Source organism: Capsicum annuum, chromosome 3, assembly GCF_002878395.1.
Source record: "Capsicum annuum cultivar UCD-10X-F1 chromosome 3, UCD10Xv1.1, whole genome shotgun sequence".
Taxonomy (NCBI): Eukaryota; Viridiplantae; Streptophyta; class Magnoliopsida; order Solanales; family Solanaceae; genus Capsicum; species Capsicum annuum.
In genome coordinates, this window is record NC_061113.1 from 258395194 (window position 1) to 258411700 (window position 16507).

At 35.0% G+C, this 16507-nt stretch overlaps 1 long non-coding RNA gene across 3 annotated transcripts in view; it reads right to left on the reverse strand.

Moving 5' to 3' along the window:
- LOC107861983 overlaps positions 1-4259 on the reverse strand; it is a 10633-nt gene extending 6374 nt beyond the window's left edge. The window contains exons 1-5 of one of the 3 annotated variants that reach the window (XR_007053902.1): positions 3994-4259; positions 3839-3892; positions 3020-3188; positions 2462-2598; positions 2106-2350 (exon numbers count right to left, since the gene is read on the reverse strand). This is a non-coding gene — a long non-coding RNA (uncharacterized LOC107861983). Of the gene's footprint in view, positions 1-2105; positions 2351-2461; positions 2599-3019; positions 3743-3838; positions 3893-3993 lie in introns of all 3 variants that reach the window. The other 2 variants (XR_001671886.2, XR_007053901.1) reach the window with 2 other exon arrangements.
- Positions 4260-16507: the final 12248 nt, after the last annotated feature.

A 16507-nucleotide genomic window follows, 5' to 3' on the forward strand; every position in this document is an offset into this window, starting at 1 on the left:
AAAGTTAGGCATAGTATTAAAAGTTGCACCAGATTTCCCCATATCCCCATGACCAGCATTTTCTAATAACATGGGGCCCACAATAGGTTCATCAACCAAATGATTGACAAATACCTCCACCTCATCCCCATCTTCCAAGGAACACATCATGTCTAAAATATCTATATCATTTTATCAACATCTACCATAATGCCACTGTTAGGGGGTTTAATACTAAAGGTGCAGCTAGTGCTATATCCCAATTTTCTAATATAGTCTCTCAACTCAAATTAGGACATCTTCTCTACATCAACATCCAAAAATTTAGTAATTTTTCCACCATTATACACTGGTTCCCCGCTACTTAAATCTAACACACCACCATGGTACCATTTTAGAATAATTAGTGTAAACTTATTCATGTCTTACCTGAATGTAATTCAAGATAAAAGAATAAGAATTACTAGACTAGACATTATCAAAAATCAAGCAACATTATCAAAAAGGAAGCAGTAGACGATATTATCAAAAATCAAGCATTACTCGAGTTTAATCCAATATTATCAGGCTTAAATGAATAAAAAACACATATATAAATGTTTTAATGTAATATGGAACTCTTTGAACAATGAAACAACCTAATACTAAGACACACATAAATACAACATAATGTGACTTAAACGGCAAAGGGAAATTTTGATTTCAACATAGGTATCAGAGCTTTGATATTATACCTTTGAAGTAAAACATAGGTATCAGAGTCAGCTTTTGGGGTTGAGTTAGGTCCAAGGTCCAATTCTTTATCATGGTATCAGAGAAACGGACTTTGATACCATGATGAAGAAATGGACCTTGGACCTAACTCAACCCCAAAAGCTTAGTTCATGAGGTGATGATTGCCCAAGACCATATAAGGAGACCAAGGACTCTTTAACTCGCCGATGTGGGACTCAAAACCCCACCCCCGCACGCCCGCGCACGCCCAGGACTGGACATCTAGAGCGTGGACAATATAAAATGGGAGGCCCAACATCGAAAACAATGAATTGGTGAGCCTGGCTCTAATGCCACGTTGGAATTTGTGACCATCTCGTCTAAAAGCTTAACTGTTAGAGAGAGTACACTTTTATTATTTAATTATATTATCAGCAGTTACTTAATATGCTATTTGGCATTGAACAAATGAACTTTACGTAGCATTGCAAACAAAAGAAAGACACGAAACTTTTGTTGCAAACAGTTCAAGAAAGAATCTTGTCTTTTTGAAACAACGAAAAGAGCCACATTTGTTGGACTGTTTTGTCCCTACAATTGAACTAAGAACACTTTGAGTGGAGGTTTTTTCTAATATAGGATGTCTAATTTTGGAAAGGACTACTCCCTCCGTTTCAAAAAGACTGGTATACAAAGCAACATATTAATTTTATACATGAATAACTACCTCCTAACTAGCTACCAAACCTGGAATTACTTATGTAGGATTCCTACTTAACTCACTGCTAAACCAGCTACCAAATGACCCCTTAATACCAGCATAAACAAATATATAGATAACCCATACATTACAAAAACCTGCATGACTCTAACTAGCTACCAGAAAACCCCTTAATTCCTGGAATATAAATCAACTGAAACTAATTCCTAAACTAGAGAGGGTTGGCTGTATGAACCTATGTATCCATTCCGCTAGCAAATATATCATTATCAACATTAGGACTTATAATAGGAATAGTAATCAAAGAAGAAAATTAGACTTTTTACTGTAATCTATCTCTGGCTATCAGAAATAGAAATACATTTGCAGCGGATCTTGCAATAGATAATGTAGTGGGATGCTATGTTATTAGAACTGTTACAGCCTAATGAAATAAATCTAAGTGAACAAGATTTTTTTTCTCGGAGAGCAAATCAACTTTGTTGCTACCTAGAACCAAGGGGGTCCCATGTCTTAAAAGGTTTAAAAAGGTTAAGGAACAAAGCCCCAGCTAAGATAAAAATTTAGTTAGGATGGTTTCACCAAAACCACTGCTTTGCGTTTGGAGCATGTATAACTTTACAAAATTAGTTTTAAAGTAGACACGCATATATAAAAACTTACTGCTAGAGAATGCAAATATATTACTCACGTTCACGTACACATAAGTTGCCTTTCTTGTAAACAGTATTTTCATGAACAGGTGGAAAGACCATATTATGCTTCATTGTCTGTGTTTCATCTCCTTTAGCAGCTTGTTTTGCCTGTGTTCCATCTCCTTAGCGGCTTGTTTTACCTGTGTTACATCCCCTTTGAGACTGCCCACTTAATGATCGTGTTGTTATCATCCCATGCTTCCTTGATATCTCAAGAAGGGCAGACACTGCATCCGAAATCCTGTTATACAATGTCTTTGAGGTTATACTGTTGCAGAAACTCTACAGTATCACTTATGACCTTGAGCAAGAAAATAAAGCTCTCGTGGATTTTGCAATTGAATAGACGTACAGTTGACTGTAAAATCACTATACTTTGTAAATATGGCATCAGACACAGCTGCAGTGCTGGCCTTAATCTCGTAGCTACTGAGTATAGACATAGCATCTCCGTATCTGTCAGAGAGTCCCTAGGCCATATCATTGGCCCTGAAGATCAGCAAATTATTAGAAATGATTAGTCCAAACATATAAGATTTGAACTCAAATATGAAGGTAGCAAACTAAGCAAATAGGTTAGACCTAATAGGCGCCAAAATGAGTGTTTATATCAAATCTAGAATATATTGAATGCAGGCAAGAGAGGAAGACAGGCAATTAACTTTCTAATTTTACATCCCTCAGCTGTACAAGGTCGCCAAGCATTGTCTCCCCAGATTTGAGGCGGTGTTGCCTCCTTGGCACAATTCCGTTCAAAATATAGAGATATCGTTTCTTTATAGATCTTCTATTTAACACAATAGTAAGATTTTTTTCTCGTCATTTAAATCAACTCTTCTGTAATATTAATCACAATTACAACAGTTTTCAGAATAATAATCCATTACTCTACAGAGACAACCAGAAGTACCTGGTAAAGTTGTTGTCATGTGACCAGGAGGACACGGGTTCAAGCCTTGGAAACAGCCTCAGGCAGAAATGCAAGGTAAGGCTGCGTACGATACACCCTTGTGGTGGGGCCCTTCCCCGAACACCGTGCATAGCGGTAGCTTTAGTGCACCGGGCTGCCCTTTTTTACTCTACAAAGACAACCAAGGAAACCTTAAGCTGAGAAAAGCTTTTTGTACAAAAGACAAACTTGTATGGATAAGATCAAACAAAATGCTTGGAGAACCCACAGCAGAAAATTGCATAGAACATCAATGGAAAGAACGAGTAAGTCACCCTTACATCAATGGTATTAGCTCAACCTTTGTGTATGTATGGACATGGTATCATGCAATATCTATACAAAAGGTATAGATTTGTTAATATATCATTTCAATAGCACGAAAGAGCGTGGCCTAATAATCAATGAAATGGGTTGAGAACCTAAGATTCCAAGTTCAAATCCCAGCAAAGTCAAAAAACACTAGGTGATTCTTCCCTATCTATCCCAATCTTAGTGGACAGAGTTACTTGATATCTTTCAAGTGGATTTAGTCAAGGTGCGCGAAATCTGACACGGACACCACGGTTAATCAAATAATAATTTATCATCTCAATTTATATTTAAACAAAGGCCAATACATCCATCTTCCTTAGCATCCCCATAAGGTTAAACATCTAAGCTGACGCCATTCACTGACATGTCCTACATTGGCAATTTCAGTGGTAAAGTAGTTACTGCACATTGTGATGACAATTAACAGCGCAGATACAATGTAGAAAGGCTGCATTAAAAACTTACTCTGTCCTTGAAGAATAGTTGTAATAACTTTGTGAATATGATCTTTGTCACTCCCTGCACAAATTAGAAACAGTTAATGCGACAACTACTGAAGTAACATTAACAATACTGTGCAGTAGAAGTTGTATATATCAACTGGAAAAATACTCAATTACCTTTGAATTTCAACAAATTAAAGGATGTTGAAGCAACGCAAAACCCTAACAATGAATTGAGGCAGTTGGGAATATACATATTCACGAGATGAGTAATATTTGGAGGTAAATTACAGGAAGATGATGACAACTTTGGGAAGTTTGTGAATAGTGACTACTTCTTTATATAGAAAACTTTAGCCTTCTTTCACAAATTGGGAAAGAATTGGATAAGTATTTACTACTGGGGAGATGAATCACCCAAAATCCAATTATTTAATTGAACTAGGATTTATGTATCAAAGTTTGATTTATTATATATGATTAAATTTTAAAAGTTTGATATTTAATGTCTGCTCTTAATTAAATTAAAAAACACCGCCAACTCTGTTTTAAAATAGTTAATTCTTTTTCTAAAAATATTTATTTCAATTTAAATGTTCCTTTTATGAAATTAAAAGAATTTTTTTATGTTCTTCCAATACTAATTTTATCATTAATAACTAAACAAATTAAATGACTAAATAAAGTGTATATACTCAAATTAATATTTTTAAAACATAATTTATAAGGCTAATTTAATAAAATAAACCCCTAATCTATATTTTTCTTAAGGAGAGTGTCAAGTCAATTAGGGTCAACTATTTTAAAACGTATGAATACTAAATTGAATTTAGAAAATGCTAAATCAATATTGAATACTCACTCCTAAAGATATTATATTTATCTTTTGTGCGTGGTTATAATTGTCAATTTTTACTTATCATGTGTGAATAATAATAATAATAATAATAGTATTAAAACCTTTTATTATTACGGTAAATCTAAGTATTTTCTAAACAAAGCATAGCTAATTGATCCAACTAGATTCGTCGAGAACACAAGTTTGAAGACTTTGATTATGCATTAATTTTTAAGCTTTGTGAATTGTATTAGCATAACCTCTTTTGAAAGCTATTGCAAGATTTTTCAGAAAATTAAGTTTGATTCGGAAGAGGCAACTTATGATTGAGAAGATTTATTAACAAGAATTTTGGGTGGTAAACCTCATCTAATTGATTCGATCAACATGGACGAACTACTTGTCACATTTGGGTATCCTTAATGCTCCTAATTGCTTTAGGAATATTTAGTTTGAGAATCTTGCCGGTCTTCGAAAAAAGCTTATAATATATTATTATCTGAGGTCAACTAACTTAAAATCTTTATTATTAACAAAGTTTTGATATTATATTGAATTGTTAATTGAGTGTGTATTTCAGAGTATCTTGCTTGTGGTCATTGGCCAGTTTTCTTGCTTTCTAGGTTAGAAATTAGTCATAAATTCCTCTCAAACAATCTTTGATTTGTTTGACATTATATAGTTGATGATAGTTTTAGAATAGCATGATCATACTCATATCATTTTATGTGGGATTCGATCCTAATTTTGCTAGTTTACTATATTTTGCATACAATCGCATTATATCATTTTTAGATGTAATTTTAAGCATATCACAAATTAAAATAGAATGCAAAGGCTAAAAATTGAATTATAGTAATTAAATTTTTAGCGTTTGCGATCTACTTTAATTTGTGATATGCTTAAAATTACCTCTAAAATAACGTAATGCGATTTTTATGCAAATATAGTAATCTAGCAAGATTAGGATCGAATACCCCATAAAATAATATGAGCTTGATCAGGCTATATTCTAGAATTATCATCAACTATATAATGTCAAACAAATCAAAGGTTGTTTGAGAGGGATTTATAACTAATTTCTAACCTAGAAAGCAAGAGGGATTTATAACTAATTTCTAACCTAGAAAGCAAGATAAATGACCAATGACCACAAGCAAGATATTGTGGAATACACACTCAATTAACAATCCAATATATATCAAAACTTTGTTAAAAATAAAGAGTTTAAGTTAGTTGACCTCGGATAACAATATATTATAAGCTTCTTATGAAGACTAGCAAGACTATCAAACTAAATATTCCTAAAGCAATAGAGAGCATTAAGGATACCCAAATGTGACAAGTAGTTCGTCCATGTTTGTCGAATCAATTAGATGAGGGTTACCATCCAAAATTCTTGTTAATAAATTATTCTAGGAGATAGAGGGGGTTTCGGAGTACTATTAAAGGTGTTTGAGCTTGAAAAAATAATAGAAAATAATGGGATGAAAAAATTAAATGAAAAATAGGCTAAAATAATGTTGTCACGCGCCTGCAAGCGAGTGTTCTACACTCTTGTTGCAATGTCAGCGAAAAGTGCCAAAGTGACACAATTTATGGCTATTTTAGGTGTTTAAAATGAACACCGTCCACTTTAAATGTCAAAGTGAAAGACGGTGTCAAGTTGAGGGGTCTGACGATATATTCCATCATTTGTTAATATATCATTTCAATAGCACCAAAGAATGTGTCCTAGTAATCAATGAAAGGGGTTGAGAACCTTAGATCCTAGGTTTAATTCCAGTAGACACAAAAAACACTTGGTGATTCTTTCCTATCTGCCCTAACCTTAGTGGACAGAGTTACTTAATAACCTTATATCGTCATAAGAGACTACATAATTGAGCCTCAACCTTCTCCCATTGTTCTTTGGCTTTCGCTTCTGCCTCACAAGATTTTGCCTTTTCATCTACCACACTAGTCTTGATCTTTAAGTGATCTTGGACACCTTAACCTTTGCACCACAACTCAATCGAGGAAGCCAAGGGTAAATAATTTGAACTTCTCATTAATGGTTCAGAAGTGATCATAGAACTTGAACTTCCGATTCTAGTATTTTTTAGCCAAAAATATCATCCCCAAAAGACATCTTGTGAATTTTGACTTAAAACACCAAGAAACAGAATCTGGATGTCTGAAATGGCTGAAAGCTCGCCGAAAAGAAAACAAAATATGAAGTGGCCAGAATTAGGATTCGGGCAATCAAAATTTGAAAGAACTTGACGTAACTTGAAAAAACAGAATTGGTCGAAGCTCGGAATAGTTGGGCGACCCCCCAAAAAAAAAGAAACGAGCAGGCGCATTGGAGCGCGTGACTTGGAGTTTTTCAGGGATTTTGGTCGGGTTTTTATCGCCTGGGCTTTTCGATCCTCGTTGTGGTGGTGGATTTTGCACACCACCCGCAAAACAGATAACGCCACAAATCAATCACCAAAAGTTGACGCACGGTGACTAAGTTTTCTTTTCTAAATTTCTCACTAAATTGGCTCTGATATCATGTGAATAATGGAGAAAAATATTATTGAATTGCATACCTATTTATAGACACAAGTAGGATTTCATATATTATTCCTATTCCCACTCATATTCTAACAGTTACTAAATATGTTATTTTAGCATTGAACAAATGAAATTTACGTGGCATTACAAACTAAAGAAAGACACAAAAATTTTGTTTCAAACAGTTCAGCAAAGAATCTTTTGTCTTTTTGAAGCAAAGAAATAGGGCCACATTTGTTGGACTGTTTTGTCCCTATAGTTGAACTAAGAGTACTTTCAGTGGAGGTTTTATCTATTATTGAGGATGTCTAATTTTGGAAAAGTACTACTCCCTCCATTTCAAAAAGAATGGTAAACCAAACAACATATTAATTTATACATGAACAAAGATTTTTTCTCACAGACTAAATTAAGTTGCTACCTAGAAACAAGGGGGTCCCATGTCGTAAAAGGTCTACAAAGGTTAAGGAACAATGCTTCTGCTAAGAGACAAATTTAGTTAGGATGGTTTCACCAAAACCACTACTTTAAGTTTGGAGCATGTATAAATTTACAAAATTAGTATTTAAGTAGACACTTTAATTAGTATTTAAGTAGACACATAAAACTTACTGATAAAATTTACAAAATTACGAATTAACAAAGGTTTCCTTGATTGTCTTCCTTTGTACTTCGGGTACACAAAATCTGTATATTACAACACCAACTTCAACTTGAGTTCAAGTATAAACAAGAACACAATGAAATATATCAAATACCCTCAACACAAGATCAAAATGACCTTTCCAAGAGGTGTATTTTATTTTGTAGAAATTAAGATGAAACAGAAAATAGCCAAGTCGTCCGAATTCACGGTTTTCCTTAAGAAAATAATCCCCCTCACTGTACCCAAGGTTGTGGAATTTTTTCTCCCAGGATAAAATGGCTAACATGCCAACAGTAGCGGTACCTCAAACGGTTGGAATATCTTCAAACTCACAGAATATTTTGAGCGACCACACAAAATATTTTTGAGACAAGAAGAGAGTTTTTAATCTGAAAATTTCGTACTAAACCTGTGGAAGAAACCAGGTTTATATAGCCCCAACATGCCTCTTCTGAAAAGAGTCAATGGTTCACTCCAAAGGTTATACATTTGCTGTAAGTTCATGTCTGTTCATCAAAGATTGCATCTTTTCCTGAATAGTCATCTCATTTCATGAATCAGTGTGCCACTTCATTGAAGGATTACATCCTTCTGAAGCATCATTTTGAACCATTGCAACCTTCTGTAGCCTTAGTTCAGAACAATGTATCATTTTTGAAGCACTAGTTCAAAAATAATGCATCAGTTCACTTAAAACAGTGCAACTGTTACTGCATGTATATATAAATGGAGGTCCGAAACTGCAGGAAAAATTTTACTACATTTTTTCTTGTCATTCTTCGGAATTCAAATAAAGTTTGTCCAAAAAGATAGATCTCATCGATCATTTGCCAAATCCAAATCCAAATCCAAATCCGAAGCTGAAGCCGAAGCCAAAGACGAACCAAGCCGAGCGAGTGACGACGACGACGGTGCGAGGCATCTATTATTTCTTGCCTCACTTGTCATGTGGAGTAAGTGTCCTTGATTATAAACACTTTCAAGTTCTCTTCTTCCACCAATGTGGGAGAAAGAGTAAATTTTCTAATTTGGGAGTACACTTTTCATTTTAGTGTCTCCTTCCCCTCCACTATTTTATTCTCCATTTTTCCATTCACACTTCTTTCATATACTATGAACCCAACAATCCCCCACATGAATGGGGAATGACTATTTTTCATAAAAGTTTTACGGACAAGTATGTGATCATCAAGCAAAGACTGACTGCATCTAGATAAGTGGGTTTCCCTTTGAACTTTCCATAGTGAACATGCATTGAATGCACTCAGTCAATCGGTAGATTTGATATCTTTGAACCGTCAAGCTTTAATGTACACTTATACAATACATGTCACACAACCAGCCTTTTAATGTTTATGGTTCTCATGGTTTTATTTTTTTCAGCCATGAACATGTCTTAGTTTTATGAGAGCTTAGAGAATAGGCTTTTACTAACATTCTCTTTAAAGCGGCTTCCACTTCACCCTCGCAGAGGTGATTTCTAAACGTTCAATCCTGTAGGTTAAACTATTTGGTCAAATATGCCAAATTTAGATAATCATTAAAAAACTTTTCACCTAAGTCTTATCCTAGTTTACTATACATTGTCTACATCATGAGAATGGGTTGGGTAATTGATAATGTTGAACCTGTCAGACACAACTTTGTTTGATCTCCTTGAACCTAGCTCTTGGGATCTCCAGTATGCTAGGTAGAGTTACCGCCATGCTGACTCATCCTAGACTTTAAACCCATTTCCTTGGATGTTCTTTCCACTCCTTCTCTAGATAAGCCTTTTGTAAGTGGATCCGACATATTATCCTTTGACTTTACATAGTCAATAGTGATAATTCCACTAGAGAGAAGTTCCCTAATGGTATTATATCTCCGTCGTATGTGACGAGATTTACCGTTGTACATCATGCTCTCTGCCCTACCTATTATCACTTGGCTATCACAGTGTATACATACTGGTGCCACTGGCTTGGGCTTATATGGAATATCTTCCAAGAAATTCCGGAGCCATTCTGCTTCTTCACCGGCTTTATCTAATGAGATAAATTCAAACTTCATCATAGAGCAAGCGATATAAGTCTGTTTGGATGATTTCCAAGAAACTACTCCTCCACCGATAGTAAATACATATCCACTTGTGGATTTTACTTCGTTTGATCCGGTGATCCAACTTGCATCACTATATCATTCAAGTACCGCAGGATATTTATTATAATGCAAAGCATAGTTTTGAGTGTATTTAAGATAACCCAAAACTCTTTTCATTGCCATCCAATGAGTTTTATTAGGATTACTCGTGTACCGACTCAATTTACTAATTGCACATGCTATGTATGGTCGTGTACAGTTCATTATATACATTAAACATTCCAATACTCTTGCGTACTCCAATTGTGAGTCACTTTCACCTTCATTCTTTCGAAGTGCAAAGTTTACATCCAATGGAGTCTTGGCAATACCGAATTCCATATCCTTGAACTTGTCAATTACTTTTTTGATATAATGAGACTGTGAAATGCTAACCCTTGTGGAGTTTGATGGATTCTTATACCTAAGATCACATCTGCAACTCCAAGGTCTTTCATATCAAACTTGCTCCCAAGCATTCGTTTGGTTGCATTTATGTCACAAATATCTCTGCTGATGATCAACATATCATCCACATATAAACAAAAAATGACTTGGTGATTTGGTGTGTCTTTAATATATACACATTTGTCACATTCATTTATCTTGAATCTGTTTGCCAACATGGTTTGGTCAAACTTTGCATGTCATTGTTAGGTGCTTGTTTTAGTCCATAAAGTGAATTAACAAGTTTACACACCTTATTTTCTTTTTCTGAAACCACCAAACCCTCAGGTTGTTCTATGTATATTTCTTCCTCCAAATCTCCATTTAGGAATATGGTATTCACATCCATTTGATGGATTTGAAGATCATATACCACCGCCAAGGTGATTAACATTCGAATCGAGGTTATCCTTGTTACTGGCGAGTATGTATCAAAGTAATCAAGGCCTTCCTTCTGTTTGAAACCTTTTACTACAAGTCTTGCCTTGTATTTGTCAATAGTACCATCCGCCTTCATTTTTCTTTTGAAGATCCATTTAGAACCTAACGATTTATTTCCGGGAGGAAGGTCAACTAATTCCCATGTATGGTTGCTTAAGATTTAATCTATCTCACTATTGACTATCTCTTTCCAAAAGGATGAGCCTGACGATGACATCGCTTCTTTAAATGTTTGAGGCTCATTTTCTAAGAGAAATGTTACAAAATCCAATCCAAACAAAGTTGACATTCTTTGACGTGTACTACGTCTTGGATTTTTTTCATTATGTACATTCTCAATTGGTTCATATCGAGGTCGTTTAGATCCTCCACTAGACTGTTCATGTCTAATTTTATACGGGTAAATGTTTTCAAGAAATTCAACATTGTCTGATTCAATTACCGTATTTTTATTAATATCCGAATGTTTCGAATTTATGAATCAAAAATCGACATGCTTTACTACTTTTAGCATATCCTATGAACACACAGTCCACCATTTTAGGTCCTATCTTAACCCTTTTAGGTATAGAAACTTGAACCTTCGCTAGACACCCCCACACTTTGAAATATTTCAAGTTGGGCTTCCTTCCTTTCCATTTTTCGTAAGGAATTGATTGTGTCTTACTATGGAAAACTCTGTTGAGTATCTGATTGGTCGTAAGGATAGCCTCCCCCCATAAGTTTTGTGGTAAACCAGAACTTATAAGTAAGGTATTCATCATTTTCTTCAAAGTTCAGTTTTTTCTTTCCACAATTCCATTAGATTGAGGTGAATCTGAGGCCGTAGTTTGATGGATTATTCCATTCTCTACACATATTTGCGCAAAGGGAGATTCATATTCTCTGCCCCTATCACTTTTTATCATTTTGATCTTTTTTTCTAACTGATTTTCAACTTCAGTTTTATATTGCCTAAACGCATCTATTGTTTCATCCTTACTATTTAGCAAGTATACATAACAATATCTAGTGCAATCGTCAATAAAAGTTATGAAATACTTTTTCCCACCACGTGATGGTGTTGACTTCATATCACAAATGTCAGTGTATATTAAGTCTAAGGGATTGAAATTCCTTTCAATGAACTTATAAGGATGTTTTGCATACTTCGATTCCACACACGTTTGACACTTTGATTTATTGCACTCAAAGTTTGGCAAAACTTCTAAGTTAATCAGTTTTTATAACGTTTTGCAATTAACATGGCCTAAACGTTCATGCCATAAATCATAAGACTCAAGCAAAGAAGAAGAATTCAAACTTTTATTTATTTCATCAGTCATTACATTCATCTTATAAAGGTCTTCCGTCAGATAGTCTTTTCCTACATACATTTTTCCTTTGCTAATTACAATTTTTCTAGAAACGGTTACACATTTGAATCCATTCTTGTCTATAAGTGAAACAGAAATTAAATTCCTACGTAACTCCAGAACATACAAGACATTGTTAAGTGTCAAGATCTTTCTAAAGTCATTTTCAAGCATATTTTTCCTGTTCCTTCTACCTTAGCAGTAGTGGAGTTAGCCATGTAGATCATTTCTTCTACTTGAGTTGGAGCGAATGATGAAAACAACTCTTTGTTGGAACATACATGACGGGTGGCACCAGAATCCATCCATTATTCGTAAGGATTCCCCACCAAGTTGCATTCTGAGAACATAGCACACAGATCATCACATTCTTTGTTGGACTCAACCATATTAGCTTGGTCCTTTTTCTTGCCTTTCTTAAGGAGACAGATTTGCTATCTATCATTTTGAAGTCTAGGAACCGTGTAATAAGGAATTTCTTAATTTCTGCATCCTTCGTCTTATATTTTCGTTCAAGTGCCCCCCACAGTTCCGTTGATGTCTTGGTTCCTCTATAAACATTGTAGAGTTCGTCTTGGAGACCACTCAGAATATAATTCCTGCAAAAGAAGTCCGAATGTTTTCAAACTTCTACAATAACGAAGCGGTCTTTGTCCGAGGTTCCCTCAGGCATCTCAGGAGCTCTTCACTAGTGAACCGTTGCAGACATAAAGTGGTGAGGTAAGAAAACATCTTTTGCTGCCACAGCTTGAAGTCAATGCTCGAAAATTTTTTGAGCTTCTTCGCCTGTGCCATTGTTCGCGAAGCATTTGTGCGACAACGTCTGTGGGGGCAACTAATATTACCACATCAAGTCACACAAATACTCCGCCAACAATGGCACCGGCAAAGAAGCCCAAAAAATTTTCAGGCATTAACTTCAAGCGGTGGCAGCAAAAGATGTTCTTTTACCTCACTAATTTATGTCTGCAACGGTTCACTAGCGAAGACGCTCCTGAGGTGCCTGAGGGAACCTCGAAAAAAGACCACTTCGTTATTGTAGAAGCTTGGAAACATTCGGACTTCTTTTGCAGGAATTATATTCTGAGTAGTCTCCAAGACGACCTCTACAATGTTTATAGTGGAACCAAGACATCAAAGGAACTTTGGGGGACACTTGAATGAAAATATAAGACGGAGGATGCGGGAATTAATAAATTCTTTGTTGCACGATTCCTGGACTTCAAAATGATAGATAGCAAATTTGTTGTCTCTCAAGTACAAGAGTTGCAAGTCATCATACATGATCTCCTAAAAGAAGGTATATTTTTTAAAAATACCTTAGTTGACCAAATTATAAATGTTCTTAATACTCTCATAAACTATTTTGTAGGTTTAATTGTGAATGAAGCTTTCCAAGTAGCAGCGATAGTTGAAAAGCTACCACCTTTGTGGAAAGACTTCAAAAACTACTTAAAGCATAAATGCAAGGAGATGACTGTTGAAGATCTTATTTTTCAACTTCGTATCAAAGAGTATAATAAAGCTGCCGAAAGAAGGTCAAAAGGGAATTCTACAATTAATGAATCACATATTGTAGAAGATGATCAAAATAATTCTAAGAAAAGAAAGAAAGTTGAACAAGAAAGCAATCAATCCAAGAAGAAATTCAAGGAAAAATGCTTCAATTGTGGCAAGATTGGCCACAAGTCCACGGATTTTCGTGCCCCTAAGAGAGGCAAGAAAAAGGATCAAGCTAATATGGTTGAGTCCAGCAAAGAATATGATGATTTGTGTGCTATGTTCTCAGAATGCAACTTGGTGGGGAATCCTCGCGAATGGTGGATGGATTCTGGTACCACCCGCCATATATATGCTAACAAAGAGTTATTTTCATCATTCGCTCCGGCCTAAGTAGAAGAAATGATCTACATAGCTAACTCCCTGCTAAGGTAGAAGGAACAGGAAAAATATGCTTGAAAATGACTTCAGGAAAGGTCTTGACACTTAATAATGTCTTGTATATTCCGGAGTTATGTAGGAATTTTATTTCTGTTTCACTTCTAAACAAGAACGCATTCAAATGTGTAACCGTTTCTGAAAAAATTGTAATTAGCAAAGGAGAAATGTATGTAGGAAAAGGTTATCTGACGGAAGGCCTTTATAAGATGAATGTAATGAATGTTGAAATAAATAGAAGTTCGAATTCTTCTTATTTGTTTGAGTCTTATGATTTATGGCATGAATGTTTAGGCCATGTTAATTACAAAACGTTACGAAAACTGATTAACTTAAAAGTTTTGCCAAACTTTGAGTGCAATAAATCAAAGTGTCAAACATGTGTGGAATTGAAGTATGCAAAGCATCCTTACAAGTCCGTTGAAAGGAATTTCAATCCCTTAGACTTAATACACACTAACATTTGTGATATGAAGTCAACACCATCACGTGGTGGGAAAAAGTATTTCATAACTTTTATTGAAGATTGCACTAGATATTGTTATGTCTACTTGCTAAATAGTAAGGATGAAGCAATAGATGCGTTTAGGCAATATAAAACTGAAGTTAAAAATCAGTTAGACAAAAAGATCAAAATGATAAGAAGTGATAGGGGTGGAGAATATGAATCTCCCTTTATGCAAATATGTATAGATAATGGAATAATCCATCAAACTACGACCCCATATTCACCTCAATCTAATGGAATTGCGAAAAGGAAAAACTAAACTTTGAAGAAAATGATGAATGCCTTATTTATAATTTTTGGTTTACCACAAAACTTATGGGGGGAGGCTATCCTTACGGCCAATCGTATACTCAACAGAGTTCCCCATAGTAAGACACAATCAATTCCTTACAAAAAATGGAAAGGAAGAAAACCCAACCTGAAATATTTCAAAGTGTGGGGGGTGTCTAGCGAAGGTTCAAATTTCTATACCTAAAAGGGTTAAGATAGGACCTAAAATGATGGACTGTGTGTTCATAGGATATGCTAAAAGTAGTAAAGCATGTCAATTTTTGGTTCATAAATCCAAACATCCGAATATTAATGAAAATACGGTAATTGAATCAGACAATGTTGAATTCCTTGAAAACATTTACCCGTATAAAATTAGACATGAACAGTCTAGTGGAGGATCTAAACGACCTCGAGATGAACCAAGTGAGAATGTGAATAATGAAGAAAATTCAAGACGTAGTACACGTCAAAGAACATCAAATTCATTTGGATCGGATTTGGTAACATTTCTCTTAGAAAATGAGCCTCAAACATTTAAAGAAGCGATGTCGTCGTCAGACTCATCCTTTTGAAAAGAGATAGTCAATAGTGAGATAGATTCAATCTTAAGCAACCATACATGGGAATTGGTTGACCTTCCTCCCGAAAATAAATCATTAGGTTCTAAATGGATCTTCAAAAGAAAAATTAAGGCGGATGATACTATTGACAAATACAAGGTAAGACTTGTAGTAAAAGGCTTCAAACAGAAGGAAGGCCTTGATTACTTTGATACATACTCGCCGGTAACAAGGATAACCTCGATTCAAATGTTAATTGCCTTGGCAGCGGTATATGATATTCAAATCCATCAAATGGATGTGAAGACCACATTCCTAAATAAAGATTTGGAGGAAGAAATATACATGGAACAACCTGAGGGTTTTGTGGTTCTAGGAAAAGAAAATAAGGTGTGTAAACTTGTTAAGTCACTTTATGGACTAAAACAAGCACCTAAGCAATGACATGCAAAGTTTGACCAAACCATGTTGGCAAACAGATTCAAGATAAATGAATGTGACAAATGTGTATATATTAAAGACACACCAACTCACCAAGTCATTGTTTGTTTAAATGTGAATGATGTGTTGATCATCAGCAGAGATATTTGTGACATAAATACAACCAAACGAATGCTTGGGAGCATGTTTGATATGAAAGACCTTGGAGTTGCAGATGTGATCTTAGATATAAGAATCCATCGAACTCCACAAGTGTTAGCATTGTCACAGTCTCATTATATCGAAAAAGTACTTGACAAGTTCAAGGATATGGAATTCGGTATTACCAAGACTCCATTGGATGTGAACTTTGCACTTCGAAAGAATAAAGGTGAAAGTGACTCATAATTGGAGTACGCAAGAGTATTGGGATGTTTAATGTATATAATGAACTGTACACAATCAGACATAGCATGTGCAATTAGCAAATTGAGTCGGTACATGAGTAATCCCAACAAAACTCATTGGATGGCAATAAAAAGAGTTTTGAGGTATCTTAAATACATTCAAAACTATGTTTTGCATTATAGTAAATATCCGGCG